Below are 25,540 nucleotides of genomic sequence, written 5' to 3'. Positions count from 1 at the left end.
GGAAACGTCATCGTCGTCTCCCGCGGTTACGGAAACGTCATCGTCGTCTCCCGCAGTCACGGAAACGTCATCGTCGTCGTCCGCGATCGCGGCAAAATCATAAACATTTCCCGCAGCTGTTTAGACATCAGCGTCATCTCCCGCGGTCACGGAAACGTTATCGTCGTCATCCGCGACCACGGCAAAATCATGACTATTTCCCGCGGCCGTGTAGACATCATTGTCGTCTCCCGCGGTCACGGAAACGTCATCACCGTCGTCCACGATAGCGACAAAATAATGAAAATTTCTTGCGGCCGTGTAGACATCATCGTTGACTCCCACGGTCACGGAAACGTCATCGTCGTCCTCCGCGATCGTGGCAAAATCATGAGAACATTTCCCTCGGCCGGGTAAACATCAACGTCATCTCCCGCGGTCACGGAAACGTCATCGTCATCTCCTGCGGTCACGGAAACGTTATCGTCTTTGAGATCAAATTTAAGACTAAATCCCGACTTTTCAAGACCATTTTGAAATTCAATACTAATGCCCGACTTTCCCGACAACTAGACACCCTGATCGAATCATCAAATCATCTAGTTCTTGAATGTTTTAGTTTTCTTCACTTGAATTTAATGAATGTATGTCAACTGCATCAAGTTAAATCTCTCTTATCCATTCTCTTCCTATTATAGAGTCTACACTTGTTAACTATGTACAGTTTTCCAATAAAACTTTGATCTTTATACTGAACATTTACAAAAACAACTCCTCTTGGATTAATTATTTCCCCAGTGTATGTCTTGAGTTGAACATTTCTCTTGAAAATCCTTTAAGGATGATTTAAAAGCCTAAATGTATCATATGATACAATGCTAAGAGCCGCTCCTGTATCTAATTCCATGTCATGAGTCGTCCTTCCACATTTACCTCGAGCATTAACATGTCATTTGATTTTGAATGAAGTTGGTAAATTCCATGTTCTGCGGTTTCATCTGATTTATTCATTTATTCATGTTAATTGTAACAAATTACACCATGTACAGAGGAGTTTCCTCAATGGTAGATGACATGTCAAAAATATGATACAAAAATGTTAATAACTAAATTAAAATGTAACTTAAACATAATGAGAAAACAAACTCTCCACATGAACAATTTACAAACCACTATCTATAATATTAAAACGAAACAGTGTTTTTTTATTTCACGATTCTAAATCAACCACTCGATGGATTTTCATGATTTTTGTGTTAAAAGGAAGTTAATTTTGAGAACTAGGGAATGTCGAAGCCATAGTTTTAGTTTAGAGTCCCAGTTTTTTAGAAATTAAGATTTAATTTTTAAAAAGTCTAGCAGCCGACGCTAAGATTCTAAACTAGCTTTTGGCATAAAATAATTTGCTTAACATAACAGCTGTAAACATTCAGCTTTTGTGTCACAAATTTAGCATTTGGATAAAAACGTAAATACATACTTAGGGTTGACTTATTTATACAATGTGTATTGCTAATCATTGATACGTTCAATTCTTCTGTATGAGGATGACAGATTAATTAAATATACATAGTAAAATACTAGGATGTTCAAATTATTTTTTAAAGCAATCTTTGTAATCTTCGATTTGTTTTAGAGCAATATAATTTGTTTTAACTCACAGCTGGTTAAATATAAACTATGGAACTATGATATTATTTTATTTCCTCTTATTTTGTCATTGATAATAGGAAATAAGTAAGATTAGTAGAGATAATTAGACCACAGTTTAAAATAGTTTAGACCAAAATTAATTAAACCACAGTACAAATCGAGGCTCTGTACACGAGTCTTAATAAAAAAGGATAAATGCAAATTATTTTACTGCTCCACTTTTCAAGGAAAGAATAGAAAAATAACAATGTTTACATGTTTTAATTCTTCATGGTAGCTTTTTGTTTACAATTAATGTTTGTCTGCTTTAACTTTGTTTGGATTAGGCCCGGAAATATTGATGTCATAAAAAGAAGATAAAGAATAATCAGGAATCACGATTTTAAATTACCACCATAACCTCAGCCGGGTTTTATAAAAAGATAAACAGATGGATGACATAAATTGAACACAACGTCAACATTGACCTAGGATAATGCAATGAGACAAACCGCATCCTTTTATGAAATCGTGTTCAGTTGTGGTTACGTTTTGGGGTGCCTATATCAGCGCCCCCAAACGTGAAAATATCACTTTTATTTCAACTATGAATATATTGTATTTTAAATTAACTAATATGGGAAATTACAATGTACATTTATTCAATGAGGGTGGGTAATTATCAAGGATAGAACTGATAACGGTATGGATAATAAACATTGACAATTACGTCATTAGTTTTACTAGCGTGTCAATTTACTTTTTATATTCCTGCTACATGTGACCATCGATCTCTAATAATAGAGATCGATGCATGTGACCAGTTCTTTTTTTCAAATAAATGTTATATGAACCAAACAGCTGTTTCAAAACAAACTGTTATTGTTTTTACTTCTTTACTTTGTTTACACTTATTTATTTAGCAATTAATGCAGTGAAATTTATATAAAGGATAGGTGTGACGATTAGTTTTGATGTTAGGACACCAAAGTTAAATTATGTGTACTGTGAATTTTATTGGATATCATCGTTTTATTTTAGGTCGTTTCTATTCAGACCTACTGGAAATTGTGTATAGTAGTTGTATTGTGGTGATAATAATTATGGAAGAGGCAGGTATAGGATGGAAGGTGGTATCGTTGACTAGGTCTATACACTTCTCAATTGACTATTACTCTCTCTACTGTAGGCTACTTATAATCAGTGTATCAGTGTGCGTCTGTGCGAATCGGCTGCAAATCTCACTTCAACGCTTTTCACATAGTAAAAATTGCAGAATTGCTGTTTTATTGTAAACTAGCTGATCTGAATTGTACACGGTTTTAACTGACTACTGAATTCCCGTGCGTAGGACGGGCTAACACCTCGTTTATTTTAAAATGCAACGAAACGCATTGAGTATATTGATTTACTATGAGTTTGTGTGAACATAACCCCCAAGACGGATCGTGTTAGTATGGTTGTATCTTAAATTTGTGTATTTATCGTTGTTTTGTGTCGTTATGAGGGATCGTATTAGCATGATTGTAACTTAAATTTGTGCATTTATCGTTGTTTTGTGTAGCTATAATTTGTTTATTTGTTGTTTTTTCTTTTAAATGCCTCTGACGCGACGACAACGAAACATAGACAGAAGGCGTAAACGTGAAAACAACCGCAGCTACAGGTGGTGCATAGGTTACAAATGCGCCCTACCCCAAAACGACTTTTCGTTCTCAATAATTGACCCTCTATCAATGACCTGTGTTGCCTGTACATACAGCGAGGCATTTTGAGAAGAAAAAACTGTTCGGAATGCTTTAGGTTTATCAATAACAAAGATACACAAGGTCTGAGTTACACACCGGTAATCTTTGAGTTGACTCTTACTCATTGTAAATATGACTGTTATTCGTTTTTAAATGACTCCTGTATTACTTTGCAATTGCTCAAATTCGAGCAACATGTACACTAGTTACTATATAAAATGAAATCCTCTACTGAGTAAAACATATGGCTCTTTAGATAGTTAACAAGTTTTCTTTTAAATGCTTTGGCAAAAGATTCATTGCGAATATGAGAAGGTAGTTTATTAAATAATCGGCTGCCTGTATAGAATGGTGTCTTTTCAAAAGCTGCTGTTCGATGTATCGGCAAAGAAAGATTACAATTACGTGTAGGATAGTTATGTGTAGATTTTAAAAGAGTGAATTTGTGAAAATTTTCTTTAACAAATAGAAGGGTATGTAGAATGAAAATGCAAGGTAAAGGCAGAATATCTAGTTTCCTGAAAATTGGTTTGGCTGATGCAGTATGGGGGGAATTTGTCATAGCACGGACAATGCTTTTCTGAATCTTAAATATTGCCGGAGAAGACTGTGAGTTGCCCCAAAATATCACTCCATATGTTAAGTTTGAATAGATATATGCATAGTTAACCATTTTCAAAATGTTTATCTCCAGGATTTTTGATAAGTTTAGAAATAGAAAATGACCTTTATGGAGAATTTTTGTAAAAAAATTTACATGCTCATCCCACTTTAAGGAAGGATCAACGTGTAACCCTAAGAATTTATTACTATCTGCTGTCTGCAATAAGAGTTTGACATAAGAGTCATCAGAGTATTTTGAATTGGAGTAGTTGGAATGAAAATTAATAGCAAAAGTTTTACTTTTATTTAAAAGAAGGCCATTAGCTTTAAACCAAGAATTCATAGCAGATAAGTAATTGTCTAGCATTTTAAATAAATTAACCCGGATGGGGTGTTTACATAAAAGAGTAGTATCATCTTCATATGTTATTAATTTGGAGTTATGAACTGCATTTGGTAGATCATTAGCAAAGACTAAGTAAAGGAATGGCCCCAGAATTGATCCTTGAGGGACACCAGCTTTAACAATGGAATAATTACTTTAAGGTGACACAGTACTCCCTATCCCGCCCATATTAAAATGACAGTTTTTAGGTACACATAACTTTTACAAATATTAACCTATCAACTTGAAATTTTTGTACTAAGTTTAATACATTATTACCAACAATAATATGAAGCAAAAAAGGTTTTTGAGCAAGATTAAATTGTTAGTATGATTCTAAAATTTTTATAAAATATTTTGTAATTTTTTAACATAAAATAGTTTTTTATTTCAAAGGTTTTTGGTTGTCATGGAAACTGATTCGTATTATTGTTCCTTATCATATGAGGGACACACACACAAATTTTTATTGAAATTGGATTATAATTGAGGGAGAAAAGTGTACCTGACTAAAAACCACTTGACTTTCGGAAAACGGCAAAAGTACCCCGTGTCATAGGTAGTAGTAGGACCCTTGGGCATGATAAAGTAAGAGTGTATAAAAGTCACTGGATAGCTTTAAATATTTTTTCAGGAAAGTGTGTTCTACAAAACTAAATAATAAAAAATGTTAAAAAAAATTTAATATTTGACGGCGTACCGGTACCCTCTTAATCTTGATTAGTAGTAGGACCTTGGACATGCTAAATTAGGCTGCAATAGTTTATAAAAGTAGCTGAAAATTTTAAAAATAATTTTTTTCTTCCTTAATTTTTATTATCTACGTGTTCAGAAAAGTCTGTTCAACAAAACTAAATAATAAAAAAAAAATTTAAAAAATTTTATATTTGAGTACTGTGTTACCTTAAACAATATTATCTATTTTGACTGATTGTTTCCTATTATCCAGAAAGGACTGAACCCATAGGAGTGCATTACCACTCACTCCATAGTAATTCAATTTTTTCATGAGCAAGTCATGGTCAACACAGTCCAGATTGTTTTACTTCTTTGTTTGGTTTTCTTAGACATACTATACTCATGCTGAAACGTTTACAAGAGTTGAATTCTGCATTTTTGATCTTACATTGATGTGCTCTATGTGAATCATCACCACATCTATAGCATTTGTTCCTCAGTTTCTCCAAACGAGATTGATACTCATAGAGTTGTATGTTAGATTTACATGATTTACTATCTGGTTGTTTGTTCTTGCTCGATACTTGATGTACTTCCTCTTGATATTCATTTGTCTTAACTATTCTGCTCTCACTTTTTGCTAGTTCCAATGTAGCGACCTTTTCGACTACTCCGTTAAATGGTTGCAATATTTATCTTGAAGAAGTTGAAGACGTATATCAGTCTTTTAGTCTTGCATTCAAAGTAGAATTTCAGTAGGGATGGACAGGTCCCGAAATTTCGGGAAATTTGCCGGAAAAAATATTCCTGATTTCCGGGACGGGATTACATTTGATTCGGGAAATTTTCGGGACGGGATTTGGTCCGATCGTCGGCGATTTTGCCGCTTTGAGAGTGACGATAACGCCGCTATCGCGAGAGATGTTCTGCGAATGAAGGAGGCGAAGTCATTTCGACGATCACGCCGTGACCGCGGAGTCATACCGACGATCACGCTGTGACCGAAGAATGCAAGACTAAAAGACTTATATACGCCTTCAACTTCTTCAAGATAAATATTGCAACCATTTAAAGGAGTAGTCGAAAAGGTCGCTACATTGGAACTAGCAAAAGGTAGTTCTCTTGAGAGCAGAATAGTTAAGACAAATGAATATCAAGAGGAAGTACATCAAGTATCGAGCAAGAACAAACAACCAGATAGTAAATCATGTAAATCTAACATACAACTCTATGAGTATCAATCTCGTTTGGAGAAACTGATGAACAAATGCTATAGATGTGGTGATGATTCACATAGAGCACATCAATGTAAGATCAAAAATGCAGAATTCAACTCTTGTAAACATTTCAGCAAGAGTATAGTATGTCTAAGAAAACCAAACAAAGAAGTAAAACAATCAGATGAAACCGCAGAACATGGAATTTACCAACTTCATTCAAAATCAAATGACATGATAATGCTCGAGGTAAATGTGGAAGGACGACTCATGACATGGAATTAGATACAGGAGCGGCTCTTAGCATTGTATCATATGATACATTTAGGCTTTTAAATCATCCTTAAAGGATTTTTAAGAGAAATGTTGTCAAACCCAATTGTTCAGTCAGAATATGTGCTGACTACAAGGTAACTTTGAACAAAGTTATTAAAGACGAACATTATCCTATACCTCGGATCGATGATATCATGTCAAAGATGCATTGTGGAAAGATGTTTTGTACTCTTGATATCAGTAACGCATACTTGTACTTGGAGATGGTCGAAGACAGTGCCATCATGCGAACAATCAGGACTCATAAAGGGCTGTTTAAAGTGAACAGATTAATGTTTGGAGTAAAAGTGCCTTGTTATGGCAAAGATTCATGGACAAAACATTACATAACTTTTTGACAAAACATTACATTTTGACGATCGCACCGTGACCGCGAGTCACAAGTTTCTATAGGTACTTGTAGATTGTTGTAACCAAACTTTTTTTTGTTTTTATAGATAAGTGCCACAAACGGTAAAAACTGATTTCTTTTGTCTTTTTTGGTAACTAAAATACTCAATACTTTCTTTTTATGCACAGGAAAAAATCCCGTCCCGTCCCGAACTAAAAATTTAATCCCGTCCATCCCTAAATTTCAGATACGGATTCATTACAACTTGTACAAGTAAACTGACATTCTACACTGAGCTTTCTAAGAGCATTAGTGCAAGCTTGTACAGATTCATTACATAATTGGGTAAGTGTCGTAAATTTGTGCTGACGAGCCCAAATACTGGGTTTTGGTTGAAGTTGAGCCATTAACATGTGAATCAATTCCTCATATGGCTTGTTATGTGGGTCATCTGGTATGCAAAGATTGTATAGCTGTTCATGTATTTGTGGGGTGATTGCCTGTAAAAATAAATCCACTTTGACTTTTGGACTTAAGTTTACCCATAATTTGGTGTAGTTTTCAAAGCGTCGAGTGAAGTTTTGAAAACTTTCCTCTGGTGTATATGGCTGGAAAGGAATATTAGATACATTTTGAGATGTTGCAGAAGCAGACATTGCTGCATGTGTAATGTACTTTTTCTTTTCTGCTTCCAGGAATATTTTTTTTAAGGAGAGGAGGGAAAATGCTTTTAAGCACACAGGTAGCAAGCCTGTAGTGTGAGACTCCTGAAATTATCAGACTACTCACAAAAAAAAAACCCCTCTACTCTGTTGGACACAGACCTGGAATTGTTTGTCACATTACTTACCTCACCCTCCGTCATCATCGGTATGACCGTGTACACCGACAGCAGTCCTACTAACTGTTGAGCCTCCAGGCGGGGCCTTTCCCAACGCTGGCAGTGGAAAAAGGTATGTTCCACGTCATCGAGAATACCTGGGCAGTATATGCAATCGGGTGACACGGCTTTGCCCATCCTAAACAGGTACGACCGGAAAAAGCCATGACCCGTCAGAAATTGGGTGAGGTAGAAGTTCACCTCTCCGCACCGCCGATTAACCCAAGGTTGGACTTGCTGTATCAGTCTTCTGGTCCAGCGTCCCCGTGTCTCCTGTTCCCAGCTCTCCTGCCACAGCTGGTAGGTGTGGGTGCGTTCCTCTGTTTGTGCCTGGTCCTCCCCTTGGTGCTAGTAAACTGCCTCTCTCTCTGCCGCCAAGAGTTTGACTCCTTATTTAGTGCGTCTGCCCACACCTCCGTACCGTACAAGAGTACGGACTGGACCGAAGACATAGCCTTCTACGACTGGACCGAGGCCCTCCAACATTGGCCATCAACCGGCTAAGAGAAGAAACCACCCTAGCGGCCTTGTCCGCTGTACGGAAGATCTGATCCCGCCAGCTAAGCTTGCTGTCTACCATGACCCCAAGATACTTGGCAGAACGAACGGTTAAACCTCGACGGCTCACACCCTCAACGGCAGGCACGATGGTGTCAATCCGTTTTTTTGTCAAAATCTTGATCTCGGTTTTGCTCAAAGCAAGCGAGAGACCGTGGTCTGCCATCCATGCGTTTATGGTACGCATAGCTCAGTTTAGCTTTAGCTGAGCCAACTCAACGCTGCGTGGAGCTATCAAAGCTGCAACGTCGTCTGCGTACCCAACCAAAACAGTTTCCTCAGGCATTTCAGACCTCAGAAGGCTGTCATAAGCGACATGTCCAAGGAATGTCCATATCTCTCTATATAATATCTTCTAACTGCCATTGAATTTCTAATTCACTTTCAACTGAATTTGTGTGAAGTTCAATATTTGACTGGCAACTTCAATTTCAGTCCATATTGCTAAAAGTTTATCTGTGTAGTAAGTGCATGTATCTTGAGAATGTTCACATGTTGGTAAATCATCCTTGAGTTTGTTCAAACGTAGTTCTAGTAATTTCCTTTTCTTTAGACATAAGTCAAATTCTTTTCTACTTACCACTTTACTCGTCGCCATTGTTGATTCCACTAATTTTACTAATAAAAGATCACAGTTTGTATTAGAAAATAGAAAGTAAGTTTTTATTAAATCACAATCTGTAAGTAAACATAAACAATTCAACAAGTAAACAAAATAATAATTTGAACACATGTTAGAAATAAAATGTAAATAAAACATATGTTAACACTTTATGCATTTTTGGAATTGATTTTAATTTTTACGAGGTGTTAGCCCGTCCTACGTACGGGAATGGAGTAGTCAGTTAAAACAGTGTATAATTCAGGAGAGCTAGTTTACATGTATAAAGACAAATTTTCTTGCAGTTTGAATGTGAAAAATCATCTTGTAAACAAATGCCACGTAACCAAATATGTTTTCATCCCATTATAAGCCTATGAAATTTAAATCCTATAATTTTACAATAAAACAGCAATTGTGTGTATTTGAAAAGCGTTGAAGTGACATTTGCGGCCGACCACACTGATTATACGTACAGTAGAGAGAGTAAGTGTCAATTGAGTAGTGTGTAATAGGCCTAGTTGACGATACCACCTTCCATCGCATACTATCACCTGCCTCTTCCATAATTATTATCACCACAATACAATTACTCATTCTATACACAATTTCCAGTAAGTCTGAATAAAAAATACCTAAAATAAAATGATAATATCAAATAAAATTCACAGTACACATAATATAACTTTGGTATCTTGACATCATTAAACTAATCGTCCACGCCTATCCTTTATTTTCTCTTCATCAATTGCTAAATAAATAAAACAAAGAAAATTCTAAACAATAACATAAAATAGTTTGTTTTGAAACCAGCTGAAATGTTGAAGGAATTTAAAAAGTAAACACGATAATAAAGCTAGTGACGTAATTGTTTAAGTTTATTATCTATACCGTTGTCAGCTCTAATATCCGTGATAATTACCCACCCTCATTGAATCTACGGACATCGTAATTTCCTATATTCATTTATTCAATCTATAAGATATTTAGTTGAAACTAGCTGTAACCCGCGGGCTTTGCCCCGTTTAACTTCTTAATTTTCAAGATTATCTCGTTCGCATGGCTCAATCACGTCCTGGTTGAAGTTTGTTCGCTACGCTCACTCACCTTTAGGTTGGAGCTCGTTCGCTACGCTCACTCACCTTTAGGTTGGAGCTCGTTCGCTACGCTCACTCACCTTTAGGTTGGAGCTCGTTCGCTGCGCTCACTTGCCTTCAGGTTAGCTCGTTCGCTACGCTAACTCGCCTCCAGGTTGAAGTTCGTTCGCTACGCTCACTCACCTTTTGGTTGCAAATTAGCTGTTGTCATAAATGTAAAAGAAATAATAGTGCTGCACCCTGTTGGCAATCCTTGTAACTTTAATGCTATTGAACATCAAAGAACAGAACCAACTTGTTTAATTGAAACAGCTGTTAAGATTCAATAATTCTATTTCTCATAAGGTTAACATGGGAAACTCCAGAGCCACTGGGGCGGAGCCCGAAAGGATTTTTGAAATAAGAATATGCCTATATGTTAATCGGGAATGTGAGCTATCATCATGCCAAATTTCAGCCCAATCCGACCAGTATTTTTCGAGTTTACTTTTCCCATACACACATACACACATACAGCAACCACCTCTTTTTTATAATAGTATAGATAGATAAAAGTGATATTTTGCCTACATCAGCGCCCCCCAAATGTGAACACATGAACACACGCCAAACGACTTTTTAGATTTCATAAAAGGATGGTAAGTCTAATTGCAGTCTCCTAAGTCAATTATAACCTGGTGTTCAGTCTATGTCATCCATCTGTTTATCTCTGGATAAACCCCTTCTTATAAGGTTGTGGTGATGTTTTAAAATCGTGATTCCTGATGTTTCTTGATCTCCTTTCTTGATGACATCAATATTTCCAGGCCTAATCCAAACAATGCTTAAGCATTCAAACATTTATTGTAAACAAAAAGCTACCAAGATGAATTAAAACATGTTAACATTGTTATTGTCTTACTCTTTCCTCAAAAAGTCGAACAGTAAAATAATTTGAATATCATTTTCTTTTAAGACTCGTGAGCAGAGCCTCGATTTGTATACATCACTGGTCTTACTTATATCTGTGGTCTAATTATCCCTACTAACCTTACTTATTTCCTATAATCAATGACAAAATCATAGAGTAAATAAAACAACCTCGAATAGGTCTATAGAATATTTTTATTTTCAACCGCAGCTGTTAGTTGAAACAAATTATATTGCTCTTAAACAAACCAAAGATTTGAAAGATTGCTTTAAAAAATAATTTGAACATCTAGTGTTTTACTACGTATATTTAATTAGGCTAATCTGTCATCCTCTTACTGAATAATTTAACTTATCAATGATATGCATTACACATAGTATAAATAAGTAAACCAGACCTACACCCCTTATTTGTTTTTTTTTAGCCTCATGACACATTTTTTTGCAATTTAACTCTCTACCTGATTTGTTAAGATTAATAATATTTTGTCTTTCCAACTTCAGTTCGTTAGAAATCCACTTGCAGTTAGTATGTTGTCTTAAAAGAGTTGATGCAAAGAATCTATTAAAATAATGCATAAATATTTCATAAAAAACATCATACTTGCATTCCACAGGGCATAAATAAAGAGTACCTGGGGACCGAGCTTTGCTCGGGGGAAATTATTAGTTTACTCTGAAAAGTATTGCAGATACATTAATCCACTCCCAATCTCCAAACTGCTAACCTTCACTACTTACTTCACCACTCCCTACGTCGTGGACCTGTTTGCCCTCCTTCCCTATACCATTTTAGAATTGCAGATACATAAATGCCACAGACAGTTCCCACACTCTGCACTGCTAGCATTACTACTTCCTACGCCATTTCCAACGTCATGGACATGTTTTCCTCCCTTCTTGTAGCATTTTAGGATTGTAGATACCTTAATGTAATTCCCATAAACAGTTCCCAGACTCCAGACTGCTCACCTTTACTACTTCCTTCTCCACTTCCTACGTCGCGGACCTGTTTCTCTCCCTTCCAATGGCATTTTAGGATTGCAGATACCCTAATCTAATCGTCATTAACAGTTCCAACACTCCAGGCTGCTTGCCTTTACTACTTCCTTCACCTCTTCCTACGTCGCAGACCTGTTTCCCTCCATTCCCATAGCATTTTAGGATTGTAGATACCTTAATCTAATCGTCATAAACATTTCCCACTCTCCGGACTGCTCACTTTTACTACTTCCTTCACCACTTCTTGCGTCGCGGACCTGATTTCCTCCCTTCCCATAGCATTTTAGGATTGTAGGTAACTTGATCTAATCGTTATTAACAGTTCCCACACTCCGGACTGCTCACCTTTACTACTTCCTTCACCACTTCCTACATCGTGAACCTGTTTCCCTCCCTTCCCATAGCATTTTAGGATTGCAGATTCCTTAATCTAATCGTCATAAACAGTTTTCACACTCCAGACTGCTCGCCTTTACTACTTCCTTCATCACTTCCTACGTCGTGGACCTGTTTGCCCTCCTTCACTATACCATTTTAGAATTGCAGATACATAAATGCCACAGACAGTTCCCACACTCTGCACTGCTAGCATTACTACTTCCTACACAATTTCCTACGTCACGGGCCTGTTTTCCTCCCTTCTCGTAGCATTTTAGGATTGTAGATACCTTAATGTAATTCCCATAAACAGTTCCCAGACTCCAGACTGCTCACCTTTACTACTTCCTTCACCACTTCCTACGTCGCGGACCTGTTTCCCTCCATACCCATAGCATTTTAGGATTGCAGATTCCTTAATCTAATCGTCATAAACAGTTTTCACACTCCAGGCTGCTCTCCTTTACTACTTCCTTCATCACTTCCTACGTCGCGGACCAGTTTCCCTCCATTCCCATAGCATTTTAGGATTCTAGATTCCTTAATCTTATCGTCATAAACCCAATAACCAGCTTTGCTCGGGGGAAATTGTTCCTTTACTCTGAAAAGTATTGCAGATACATTAATCCACTCCCAATCTCCAAACTGCTAACCTTCACTACTTACTTCACCACTCCCTACGTCGTGGACCTGTTTGCCCTCCTTCCCTATACCATTTTAGAATTGCAGATACATAAATGCAGTTCCCACACTCTGCACTGCTAGCATTACTACTTCCTACGCCATTTCCAACGTCATGGACATGTTTTCCTCCCTTCTTGTAGCATTTTAGGATTGTAGATACCTTAATGTAATTCCCATAAACAGTTCCCAGACTCCAGACTGCTCACCTTTACTACTTCCTTCTCCACTTCCTACGTCGTGGACCTGTTTCTCTCCCTTCCAATGGCATTTTAGGATTGCAGATACCCTAATCTAATCGTCATTAACAGTTCCAACACTCCAGGCTGCTTGCCTTTACTACTTCCTTCACCTCTTCCTACGTCGCAGACCTGTTTCCCTCCATTCCCATAGCATTTTAGGATTGTAGATACCTTAATCTAATCGTCATAAACATTTCCCACACTCCGGACTGCTCACTTTTACTACTTCCTTCACCACTTCTTGCGTCGCAGACCTGATTCCCTCCCTTCCCATAGCATTTTAGGATTGTAGGGAACTTGATCTAATCGTTATTAACAGTTCCCACACTCTGGACTGCTCACCTTTACTACTTCCTTCACCACTTCCTACATCGTGAACCTGTTTCCCTCCCTTCCCATAGCATTTTAGGATTGCAGATTCCTTAATCTAATCGTCATAAACAGTTTTCACACTCCAGACTGCTCGCCTTTACTACTTCCTTCATCACTTCCTACGTCGTGGACCTGTTTGCCCTCCTTCACTATACCATTTTAGAATTGCAGATACATAAATGCCACAGACAGTTCCCACACTCTGCACTGCTAGCATTACTACTTCCTGTTTAATTTGATAATGATAAAAAGTAAAAAGTATTTTTTTAACATTCAAGTTGTTTCTCTTTATTCTATTACTGTTTTCAATCAATATCATTGCTTAATTATTATTGACAACATATGTTAAACAAATTATTTTAAACAAAGACTTTTAAGTAATATACAAACATCTCCCTTTTTTAGCCGTCTTGACTGTCCTTCTTTTTTAACATAGATTTAATTTTTCTTATATGGTGTGTGTTTCTTCTTAAAACAATATTACTTTCTAATTTTACCAAATAAGAACGAGGTTCCGGTAATTTTTTAAAAATCACACCAGGATTCCAAAATTTTGTTTTAATATCCTGTACTAAAACCTCTTCTCCAACTTGGAATTCATCTTCTTTTTTCAAGGCTGATCTGTTATACATTTGTTCTTGATACCTTTTGCTTTCATTTATGCTTTCATGTACCTCAAAAGAAACTGTTTTAGGCTGTAAATAACTGTTTGGTATAGGTAGTTTTGATCTTATGTGTCTGCTGTTTAAAAGCTGAGAAGGTGAATAGTCCAGGTTTGCAACAGGTGAGTTTCTATAATTTAATAAGAAGAGTTCAAAATCCTGTTTACTTTCAGCACTCTTCTGTAACATTTTCTTTACAATTCCTACAGCCTTTTCTGCTAGTCCATTACTTTTTGGATAGTGAGGACTTGATGTGATTATTGTAAAATTCCAATTTATAGAAAACTGTTTCATTTCATAGCTATTAAATGGTTGATTATCAGCCACCAAATACATAGGGATCCCATTTCGACTAAATAGCTCTTTGAATTTACCAATTATTGTATTACTGTTTTCAATCAATATCATTGCTTAATTATTATTGACAACATATGTTAAACAAATTATTTAAAAAAAAGACTTTTAAGTAATATACAAACACTTCCTACACAATTTCCTACGTCATGGACCTGTTTTCCTCCCTTCTCGTAGCATTTTAGGATTGTAGATACCTTAATGTAATTCCCATAAACAGTTCCCAGACTCCAGATTGCTCACCTTTACTACTTCCTTCACCACTTCCTACGTCGCGGACCTGTTTCCCTCCATACCCATAGCATTTTAGGATTGCAGATTCCTTAATCTAATCGTCATAAACAGTTTTCACACTCCAGGCTGCTCTCCTTTACTACTTCCTTCATCACTTCCTACGTCGCGGACCAGTTTCCCTCCATTCCCATAGCATTTTAGGATTCTAGATTCCTTAATCTTATCGTCATAAACCCAATAACCAGCTTTGCTCGAGGGAAATTGTTACTTTACTCTGAAAAGTATTGCAGATACATTAATCCACTCCCAATCTCCAAACTGCTAACCTTCACTACTTACTTCACCACTCCCTACGTCGTGGACCTGTTTGCCCTCCTTCCCTATACCATTTTTTAATTGCAGATACATAAATGCAGTTCCCACACTCTGCACTGCTAGCATTACTACTTCCTACGCCATTTCCAACGTCATGGACATGTTTTCCTCCCTTCTTGTAGCATTTTAGGATTGTAGATACCTCAATGTAATTCCCATAAACAGTTCCCAGACTCCAGACTGCTCACCTTTACTACTTCCTTCTCCACTTCCTACGTCGCGGACCTGTTTCTCTCCCTTCCAATGGCATTTTAGGATTGCAGATACCCTAATCTAATCGTCATTAACAGTTCCAACACTCCAGGCTGCTTGCCTTTACTACTTCCTTCACCTCTTCCTACGTCGCAGACCTGTTTCCCTCCATTCCCATAGTATTTTAGGATTGTAGATACCTTAATCTAATCGTCATAAACATTTCCCACACTCCGGACTGCTCACTTTTACTACTTCCTTCACCACTTCTTGCGTCGCGGACCTGATTCCCTCCCTTCCCATAGCATTTTAGGATTGTAGGTAACTTGATCTAATCGTTATTAACAGTTCCCACACTCCGGACTGCTCACCTTTACTACTTCCTTCACCACTTCCTACATCGTGAACCTGTTTCCCTCCCTTCCCATAGCATTTTAGGATTGCAGATTCCTTAATCTAATCGTCATAAACAGTTTTCACACTCCAGACTGCTCGCCTTTACTACTTCCTTCATCACTTCCTACGTCGTGGACCTGTTTGCCCTCCTTCACTATACCATTTTAGAATTGCAGATACATAAATGCCACAGACAGTTCCCACACTCTGCACTGCTAGCAGTACTACTTCCTACACAATTTCCTACGTCATGGACCTGTTTTCCTCCCTTCTCGTAGCATTTTAGGATTGTAGATACCTTAATGTAATTCCCATAAACAGTTCCCAGACTCCAGACTGCTCACCTTTACTACTTCCTTCACCACTTCCTACGTCGCGGACCTGTTTCCCTCCATTCCCATAGCATTTTAGGATTGCAGATTCCTTAATCTAATCGTCATAAACAGTTTTCACACTCCAGGCTGCTCTCCTTTACTACTTCCTTCATCACTTCCTACGTCGCGGACCAGTTTCCCTCCATTCCCATAGCATTTTAGGATTCTAGATTCCTTAATCTTATCGTCATAAACCCAATAACCAGCTTTGCTCGGGGGAAATTGTTACTTTACTCTGAAAAGTATTGCAGATACATTAATCCACTCCCAATCTCCAAACTGCTAACCTTCACTACTTACTTCACCACTCCCTACGTCGTGGACCTGTTTGCCCTCCTTCCCTATACCATTTTAGAATTGCAGATACATAAATGCAGTTCCCACACTCTGCGCTGCTAGCATTACTACTTCCTACACCATTTCCTACGTCATGGACATGTTTTCCTCCCTTCTTGTAGCATTTTAGGATTGTAGATACCTTAATGTAATTCCCATAAACAGTTCCCAGACTCCAGACTGCTCACCTTTACTACTTCCTTCTCCACTTCCTACGTCGTGGACCTGTTTCTCTCCCTTCCAATGGCATTTTAGGATTGCAGATACCCTAATCTAATCGTCATTAACAGTTCCAACACTCCAGGCTGCTTGCCTTTACTACTTCCTTCACCTCTTCCTACGTCGCAGACCTGTTTCCCTCCATTCCCATAGCATTTTAGGATTGTAGATACCTTAATCTAATCGTCATAAACATTTCCCACACTCCGGACTGCTCACTTTTACTACTTCCTTCACCACTTCTTGTGTCGCAGACCTGATTCCCTCCCTTCCCATAGCATTTTAGGATTGTAGGGAACTTGATCTAATCGTTATTAACAGTTCCCACACTCTGGACTGCTCACCTTTACTACTTCCTTCACCACTTCCTACATCGTGAACCTGTTTCCCTCCCTTCCCATAGCATTTTAGGATTGCAGATTCCTTAATCTAATCGTCATAAACAGTTTTCACACTCCAGACTGCTCGCCTTTACTACTTCCTTCATCACTTCCTACGTCGTGGACCTGTTTGCCCTCCTTCACTATACCATTTTAGAATTGCAGATACATAAATGCCACAGACAGTTCCCACACTCTGCACTGCTAGCATTACTACTTCCTGTTTAATTTGATAATGATAAAAAGTAAAAAGTATTTTTTTAACATTCAAGTTGTTTCTCTTTATTCTATTACTGTTTTCAATCAATATCATTGCTTAATTATTATTGACAACATATGTTAAACAAATTATTTTAAACAAAGACTTTTAAGTAATATACAAACATCTCCCTTTTTTAGCCGTCTTGACTGTCCTTCTTTTTTAACATAGATTTAATTTTTCTTATATGGTGTGTGTTTCTTCTTAAAACAATATTACTTTCTAATTTTACCAAATAAGAACGAGGTTCCGGTAATTTTTTAAAAATCACACCAGGATTCCAAAATTTTGTTTTAATATCCTGTACTAAAACCTCTTCTCCAACTTGGAATTCATCTTCTTTTTTCAAGGCTGATCTGTTATACATTTGTTCTTGATACCTTTTGCTTTCATTTATGCTTTCATGTACCTCAAAAGAAACTGTTTTAGGCTGTAAATAACTGTTTGGTATAGGTAGTTTTGATCTTATGTGTCTGCTGTTTAAAAGCTGAGAAGGTGAATAGTCCAGGTTTGCAACAGGTGAGTTTCTATAATTTAATAAGAAGAGTTCAAAATCCTGTTTACTTTCAGCACTCTTCTGTAACATTTTCTTTACAATTCCTACAGCCTTTTCTGCTAGTCCATTACTTTTTGGATAGTGAGGACTTGATGTGATTATTGTAAAATTCCAATTTATAGAAAACTGTTTCATTTCATAGCTATTAAATGGTTGATTATCAGCCACCAAATACATAGGGATCCCATTTCGACTAAATAGCTCTTTGAATTTACCAATTATTGTATTACTGTTTTCAATCAATATCATTGCTTAATTATTATTGACAACATATGTTAAACAAATTATTTAAAAAAAAGACTTTTAAGTAATATACAAACACTTCCTACACAATTTCCTACGTCATGGACCTGTTTTCCTCCCTTCTCGTAGCATTTTAGGATTGTAGATACCTTAATGTAATTCCCATAAACAGTTCCCAGACTCCAGACTGCTCACCTTTACTACTTCCTTCACCACTTCCTACGTCGCGGACCTGTTTCCCTCCATACCCATAGCATTTTAGGATTGCAGATTCCTTAATCTAATCGTCATAAACAGTTTTCACACTCCAGGCTGCTCTCCTTTACTACTTCCTTCATCACTTCCTACGTCGCGGACCAGTTTCCCTCCATTCCCATAGCATTTTAGGATTCTAGATTCCTTAATCTTATCGTCATAAACCCAATAACCAGCTTTGCTCGAGGGAAATTGTTACTTTACTCTGAAAAGTATTGCAGATACATTAATCCACTCCCAATCTCCAAACTGCTAACCTTCACTACTTACTTCACCACTCCCTACGTCGTGGACCTGTTTGCCCTCCTTCCCTATACCATTTTTTAATTGCAGATACATAAATGCAGTTCCCACACTCTGCACTGCTAGCATTACTACTTCCTACGCCATTTCCAACGTCATGGACATGTTTTCCTCCCTTCTTGTAGCATTTTAGGATTGTAGATACCTTAATGTAATTCCCATAAACAGTTCCCAGACTCCAGACTGCTCACCTTTACTACTTCCTTCTCCACTTCCTACGTCGCGGACCTGTTTCTCTCCCTTCCAATGGCATTTTAGGATTGCAGATACCCTAATCTAATCGTCATTAACAGTTCCAACACTCCAGGCTGCTTGCCTTTACTACTTCCTTCACCTCTTCCTACGTCGCAGACCTGTTTCCCTCCATTCCCATAGTATTTTAGGATTGTAGATACCTTAATCTAATCGTCATAAACATTTCCCACACTCCGGACTGCTCACTTTTACTACTTCCTTCACCACTTCTTGCGTCGCGGACCTGATTCCCTCCCTTCCCATAGCATTTTAGGATTGTAGGTAACTTGATCTAATCGTTATTAACAGTTCCCACACTCCGGACTGCTCACCTTTACTACTTCCTTCACCACTTCCTACATCGTGAACCTGTTTCCCTCCCTTCCCATAGCATTTTAGGATTGCAGATTCCTTAATCTAATCGTCATAAACAGTTTTCACACTCCAGACTGCTCGCCTTTACTACTTCCTTCATCACTTCCTACGTCGTGGACCTGTTTGCCCTCCTTCACTATACCATTTTAGAATTGCAGATACATAAATGCCACAGACAGTTCCCACACTCTGCACTGCTAGCAGTACTACTTCCTACACAATTTCCTACGTCATGGACCTGTTTTCCTCCCTTCTCGTAGCATTTTAGGATTGTAGATACCTTAATGTAATTCCCATAAACAGTTCCCAGACTCCAGACTGCTCACCTTTACTACTTCCTTCACCACTTCCTACGTCGCGGACCTGTTTCCCTCCATTCCCATAGCATTTTAGGATTGCAGATTCCTTAATCTAATCGTCATAAACAGTTTTCACACTCCAGGCTGCTCTCCTTTACTACTTCCTTCATCACTTCCTACGTCGCGGACCAGTTTCCCTCCATTCCCATAGCATTTTAGGATTCTAGATTCCTTAATCTTATCGTCATAAACCCAATAACCAGCTTTGCTCGGGGGAAATTGTTACTTTACTCTGAAAAGTATTGCAGATACATTAATCCACTCCCAATCTCCAAACTGCTAACCTTCACTACTTACTTCACCACTCCCTACGTCGTGGACCTGTTTGCCCTCCTTCCCTATACCATTTTAGAATTGCAGATACATAAATGCAGTTCCCACACTCTGCGCTGCTAGCATTACTACTTCCTACACCATTTCCTACGTCATGGACATGTTTTACTCCCTTCTCGTAGCATTGTAGGATTGTAGATACCTTTTAATGTAATTCCCATAAACAGTTCCCAGACTCCAGACTGCTCACCTTTACTACTTCCTTCACCACTTCCTACGTCGCGGACCTGTTTCTCTCCCTTCCAATGGCATTTTAAGATTGCAGATACCCTAATCTAATCGTCATTAACAGTTCCAACACTCTGGGCTGCTTGCCTTTACTACTTCCTTCACCTCTTCCTACGTCGCAGACCTGTTTCCCTCCATTCCCATAGCATTTTAGGATTGTAGATACCTTAATCTAACCGTCATAAACATTTCCCACACTCCGGACTACGTCGCGGACCTGTTTCCCTCCATTCCCATAGCACTTTAGGATTGCAGATTCCTTAATCTAATCGTCATAAACAGTTTTCACGCTCCAGACTGCTCGCCTTTACTACTTCCTTCATCACTTCCTACGTCGCGGACCTGTTTCCCTCCATTCCCATAGCATTTTAGGATTGCAGATTCCTTAATCTAATCGTCATAAACAGTTTTCACCCTCCAGACTGCTCGCCTTTACTACTTCCTTCATCACTTCCTACGTCGCGGATCTGTTTCTCTCCATTCCCATAGCACTTTAGGATTGCAGATTCATTAATCTAATCGTCATAAACAGTTTTCACGCTCCAGAATGCTCGCCTTTACTACTTCCTTCATCACTTCCTACGTCGCGGACCTGATTCCCTCCCTTCCCATAGCATTTTAGGATTGTAGATAACTTGATCTAATCGTTATTAACAATTCCCACACTCCGGACTGCTCACCCTTACTACTTCCTTCACCACTCCCTATGTCGTAGACCTGTTTGCCCTCCTTTTAGCGAATTTCCCTATAGGGAAGTAGCTATTACCGTAGGTGGCACGGTAAGACCTAGACCCGGGACCGATTTACTTTTTCATTTTGATGTCCCCAGAGGCCAAAAACACTATTTGTTCAAATTTATATATATATATATATAGATTTATATATATATAGACTTATATATATATATATAGACATATATATATATATATATATACGTCCGTGAACGCGATAACTTGAGTAATTTTTGTCCGATTTTGATGAAATTTGGTTTAAAGGTGTAAAGCGGGATAAACTTGAATGAGTTCGCGAACCAGCACGATCGGACCATGGGAACGGGGCTTTACGGGGGGTTTTATGGGGTAAAAATTGGTTTATCTCACTTTTGACCCTCAAAACACAAAATTTCCCAATTTCTCTTAGACCTTTTTAAAGAGCTTAAAAAAACAAATAATTTAGTATATACAAGTATTTTTGTTCGATTATTAGTAACGGAGAAAATTAAAAAAATTGTAAATTTAAAATTCCCATGTTATTCTTATGGAGAATATTGTCAAATGTTGTAGTTTGCTTGTTTATGAATATATTTTGATCAAACTTGGCAAATTTATTTATTTTGTACTAAGCTATCAATATTTTACTCAAAAACACACTTTATTAGTTTCCTTGTAGCAGCAAACCTAGGTACTCGTTAAACCTAATGTTATTAAAATATATTTAACTGAAAATCAATTCAGACAAATGGAAATTCGCTTAGTCGGCAGGTTTGCTGCGGCGGGGGTATTTTATACTATTTTAGAATTGCAGATACATAAATGCCACAGACGGTCCCCACACTCTGCACTGCTAGCCTTACAACTTCCTTCCCCATTTCCTACGTCATGGACCTGTTTTCCTCCCTACCATTACATTTTAGGATTGCAGATACCTTAATTTAATCGTCATAAACAGTTCCCACACTCCAGACTGCTCGCCTTTACTACTTCCTTCACTACTTCCTATGTCATGGACCTGTTTTCCTCCCTTTCCATAGCATTTAAGGATTGCAGATACCGTAATCTAATCGTCATAAACAGATCCCACACTCCACACACCGCTACCCTTGACTATAGAATCTAGTAATCTTCAGTATAATCTTTGCTCAATAGTAACAACTGATGTTTTTCCTTTTGTACTGTATTTTGTTTTGCTATTGTACTGTGGATAGACAAATTACAAGTTTTTTGTTTACTTTTTCCTTGTTATTTAATTCAGCCAACATGGTTACCTAGCAACCCATAAGACTAATCTTAAAAAAATGTGATTTTTAGTTTCATTTTTCTACGTATTTAGATTTTTGTTGGCAGTTCTAACTGCAGTATACTCGTTTTTAGGCCAGAAATAAACTATTTACAACATTTGAAGAAAATCGTCGGTGCCGTTTTCGAGATCTTGGTACAAGCAAGCAAGCAAGCAAGCATACATACATACAAACATTGCTCGTATTAGAGTATAGGATTAAGCCATGACTCTGTTGTAAAGCAGACATAAATTGTTTGACGTTTTTATCGTTAAAATTTCTTTTAAATTAAAAATAAACGGAAGAATTATTCAGGCTATTTTTTCTATTTGTATACTTCTATCAAATTTATCAAATTTTCTATCAAACTTACAAATAACTCTAACCGTCATAAACATTTCCCACACTCCGGACTACGTCGCGGACCTCTTTCCCTCCATTCCCATAGCACTTTAGGATTGCAGATTCCTTAATCTAATCGTCATAAACAGTTTTCACGCTCCAGACTGCTCGCCTTTACTACTTCCTTCATCACTTCCTACGTCGCGGACCTGTTTCCCTCCATTCCCATAGCATTTTAGGATTGCAGATTCCTTAATCTAATCGTCATAAACAGTTTTCACCCTCCAGACTGCTCGCCTTTACTACTTCCTTCATCACTTCCTACGTCGCGGATCTGTTTCTCTCCATTCCCATAGCACTTTAGGATTGCAGATTCATTAATCTAATCGTCATAAACAGTTTTCACGCTCCAGAATGCTCGCCTTTACTACTTCCTTCATCACTTCCTACGCCGCGGACCTGATTCCCTCCCTTCCCATAGCATTTTAGGATTGTAGATAACTTGATCTAATCGTTATTAACAATTCCCACACTCCGGACTGCTCACCCTTACTACTTCCTTCACCACTCCCTATGTCGTAGACCTGTTTGCCCTCCTTTTAGCGAATTTCCCTATAGGGAAGTAGCTATTACTGTAGGTGGCACGGTAAGACCTAGACCCGGGACCGATTTACTTTTTCATTTTGATGTCCCCAGAGGCCAAAAACACTATTCGTTCAAATTTATATATATATATATATATATATATATATAGATTTATATATATATATAGACTTATATATATATATAGACATATATATATATATATATACGTCCGTGAACGCGATAACTTGAGTAATTTTTGTCCGATTTTGATGAAATTTGGTTTAAAGGTGTAAAGCGGGATAAACTTGAATGAGTTCGCGAACCAGCACGATCGGACCATGGGAACGGGGCTTTACGGGGGGTTTTATGGGGTAAAAATTGGTTTATCTCACTTTTGACCCTCAAAACACAAAATTTCCCAATTTCTCTTAGACCTTTTTAAAGAGCTTAAAAAAACAAATAATTTAGTATATACAAGTATTTTTGTTCGATTATTAGTAACGGAGAAAATTAAAAAAATTGTAAATTTAAAATTCCCATGTTATTCTTATGGAGAATATTGTCAAATGTTGTAGTTTGCTTGTTTATGAATATATTTTGATCAAACTTGGCAAATTTATTTATTTTGTACTAAGCTATCAATATTTTACTCAAAAACACACTTTATTAGTTTCCTTGTAGCAGCAAACCTAGGTACTCGTTAAACCTAATGTTATTAAAATATATTTAACTGAAAATCAATTCAGACAAATGGAAATTCGCTTAGTCGGCAGGTTTGCTGCGGCGGGGGTATTTTATACTATTTTAGAATTGCAGATACATAAATGCCACAGACGGTCCCCACACTCTGCACTGCTAGCCTTACAACTTCCTTCCCCATTTCCTACGTCATGGACCTGTTTTCCTCCCTACCATTACATTTTAGGATTGCAGATACCTTAATTTAATCGTCATAAACAGTTCCCACACTCCAGACTGCTCGCCTTTACTACTTCCTTCACTACTTCCTATGTCATGGACCTGTTTTCCTCCCTTTCCATAGCATTTAAGGATTGCAGATACCGTAATCTAATCGTCATAAACAGATCCCACACTCCACACACCGCTACCCTTGACTATAGAATCTAGTAATCTTCAGTATAATCTTTGCTCAATAGTAACAACTGATGTTTTTCCTTTTGTACTGTATTTTGTTTTGCTATTGTACTGTGGATAGACAAATTACAAGTTTTTTGTTTACTTTTTCCTTGTTATTTAATTCAGCCAACATGGTTACCTAGCAACCCATAAGACTAATGTTAAAAAAATGTGATTTTTAGTTTCATTTTTCTACGTATTTAGATTTTTGTTGGCAGTTCTAACTGCAGTAAACTCGTTTTTAGGCCAGAAATAAACTATTTACAACATTTGAAGAAAATCGTCGGAGCCGTTTTCGAGATCTTGGTACAAGCAAGCAAGCAAGCAAGCATACATACATACAAACATTGCTCGTATTAGAGTATAGGATTAAGCCATGACTCTGTTGTAAAGCAGACATAAATTGTTTGACGTTTTTATCGTTAAAATTTCTTTTAAATTAAAAATAAACGGAAGAATTATTCAGGCTATTTTTTCTATTTGTAAAAACTTAAATTTTTTGGCCATAATAACAAGGCCTTTGGACAAATAGTATTCGCACAAAATGATTTTAGTATTTTCACAAAGATATATGTAAAATTACTAAATTAGTATAATATGAATACACATATGAGCTAAGGATGATGATATCAGACTAGACTCCGTTTGTTTTGGCACTGCTTTATCGTGTCAGTTTTAGTGGTTATTTTAGTTAGAAAATCAAATAAAATACGGTTGATTTCATGATTATCAATGCAATTATTGCATTATTGTGCAAACTTACAATTACTCAATATCAAGAGTTGGAAGTACTGCTACCAGCAGAAGGATTTGTAATTTTAAAATAAACGCAAGTGTTTAAAATCTATTTAAGAATGTGTAAATTTGACCCAAATTTCTTTTTTTTACCGGAACCGACACATCACTACCCTTAATATTAGACTGTGATGACGATTTCTAGTAACAATCAAAAACAAAAAAACGCACAGAAGCAGCCCGAGTTGACGTCCTAGTGACATGTGATGGCGAGTCGGAGAACTAACGCATCTCAGCGCTGAACTAGCCGTGTGGCCAAACAAGTGAAAATCCAACCAGGCAAATGAAAATTCGCTAAGTCTGCAGATTTGCTGCGGCGGGGGTATTTCTTTACTGCTATCTGCAAGAATATTTAATCTACAATTTTAAACAAATAATTCTTTTGTGTG

General features: G+C 37.4%; 1 protein-coding gene across 1 annotated transcript in view; it reads right to left on the bottom strand.

Annotated features, from left to right (window-relative positions):
* The window catches only part of LOC128983650 (protein hairless-like), a 101,678-nt gene that overhangs the window by 15,675 nt on the left and 60,463 nt on the right, over positions 1-25,540 (bottom strand). The window lies entirely within an intron of this gene.

This window comes from Macrosteles quadrilineatus, unplaced genomic scaffold (genome assembly GCF_028750875.1).
Source record: "Macrosteles quadrilineatus isolate MER2022 unplaced genomic scaffold, UCM_ALF_1.0 Scaffold_1__1_contigs__length_201487025, whole genome shotgun sequence".
NCBI lineage: Eukaryota > Metazoa > Arthropoda > Insecta > Hemiptera > Cicadellidae > Macrosteles > Macrosteles quadrilineatus.
Note: the sequence above shows the minus strand (reverse complement) of the source record. Positions and strands in the feature narration are given on the sequence as shown.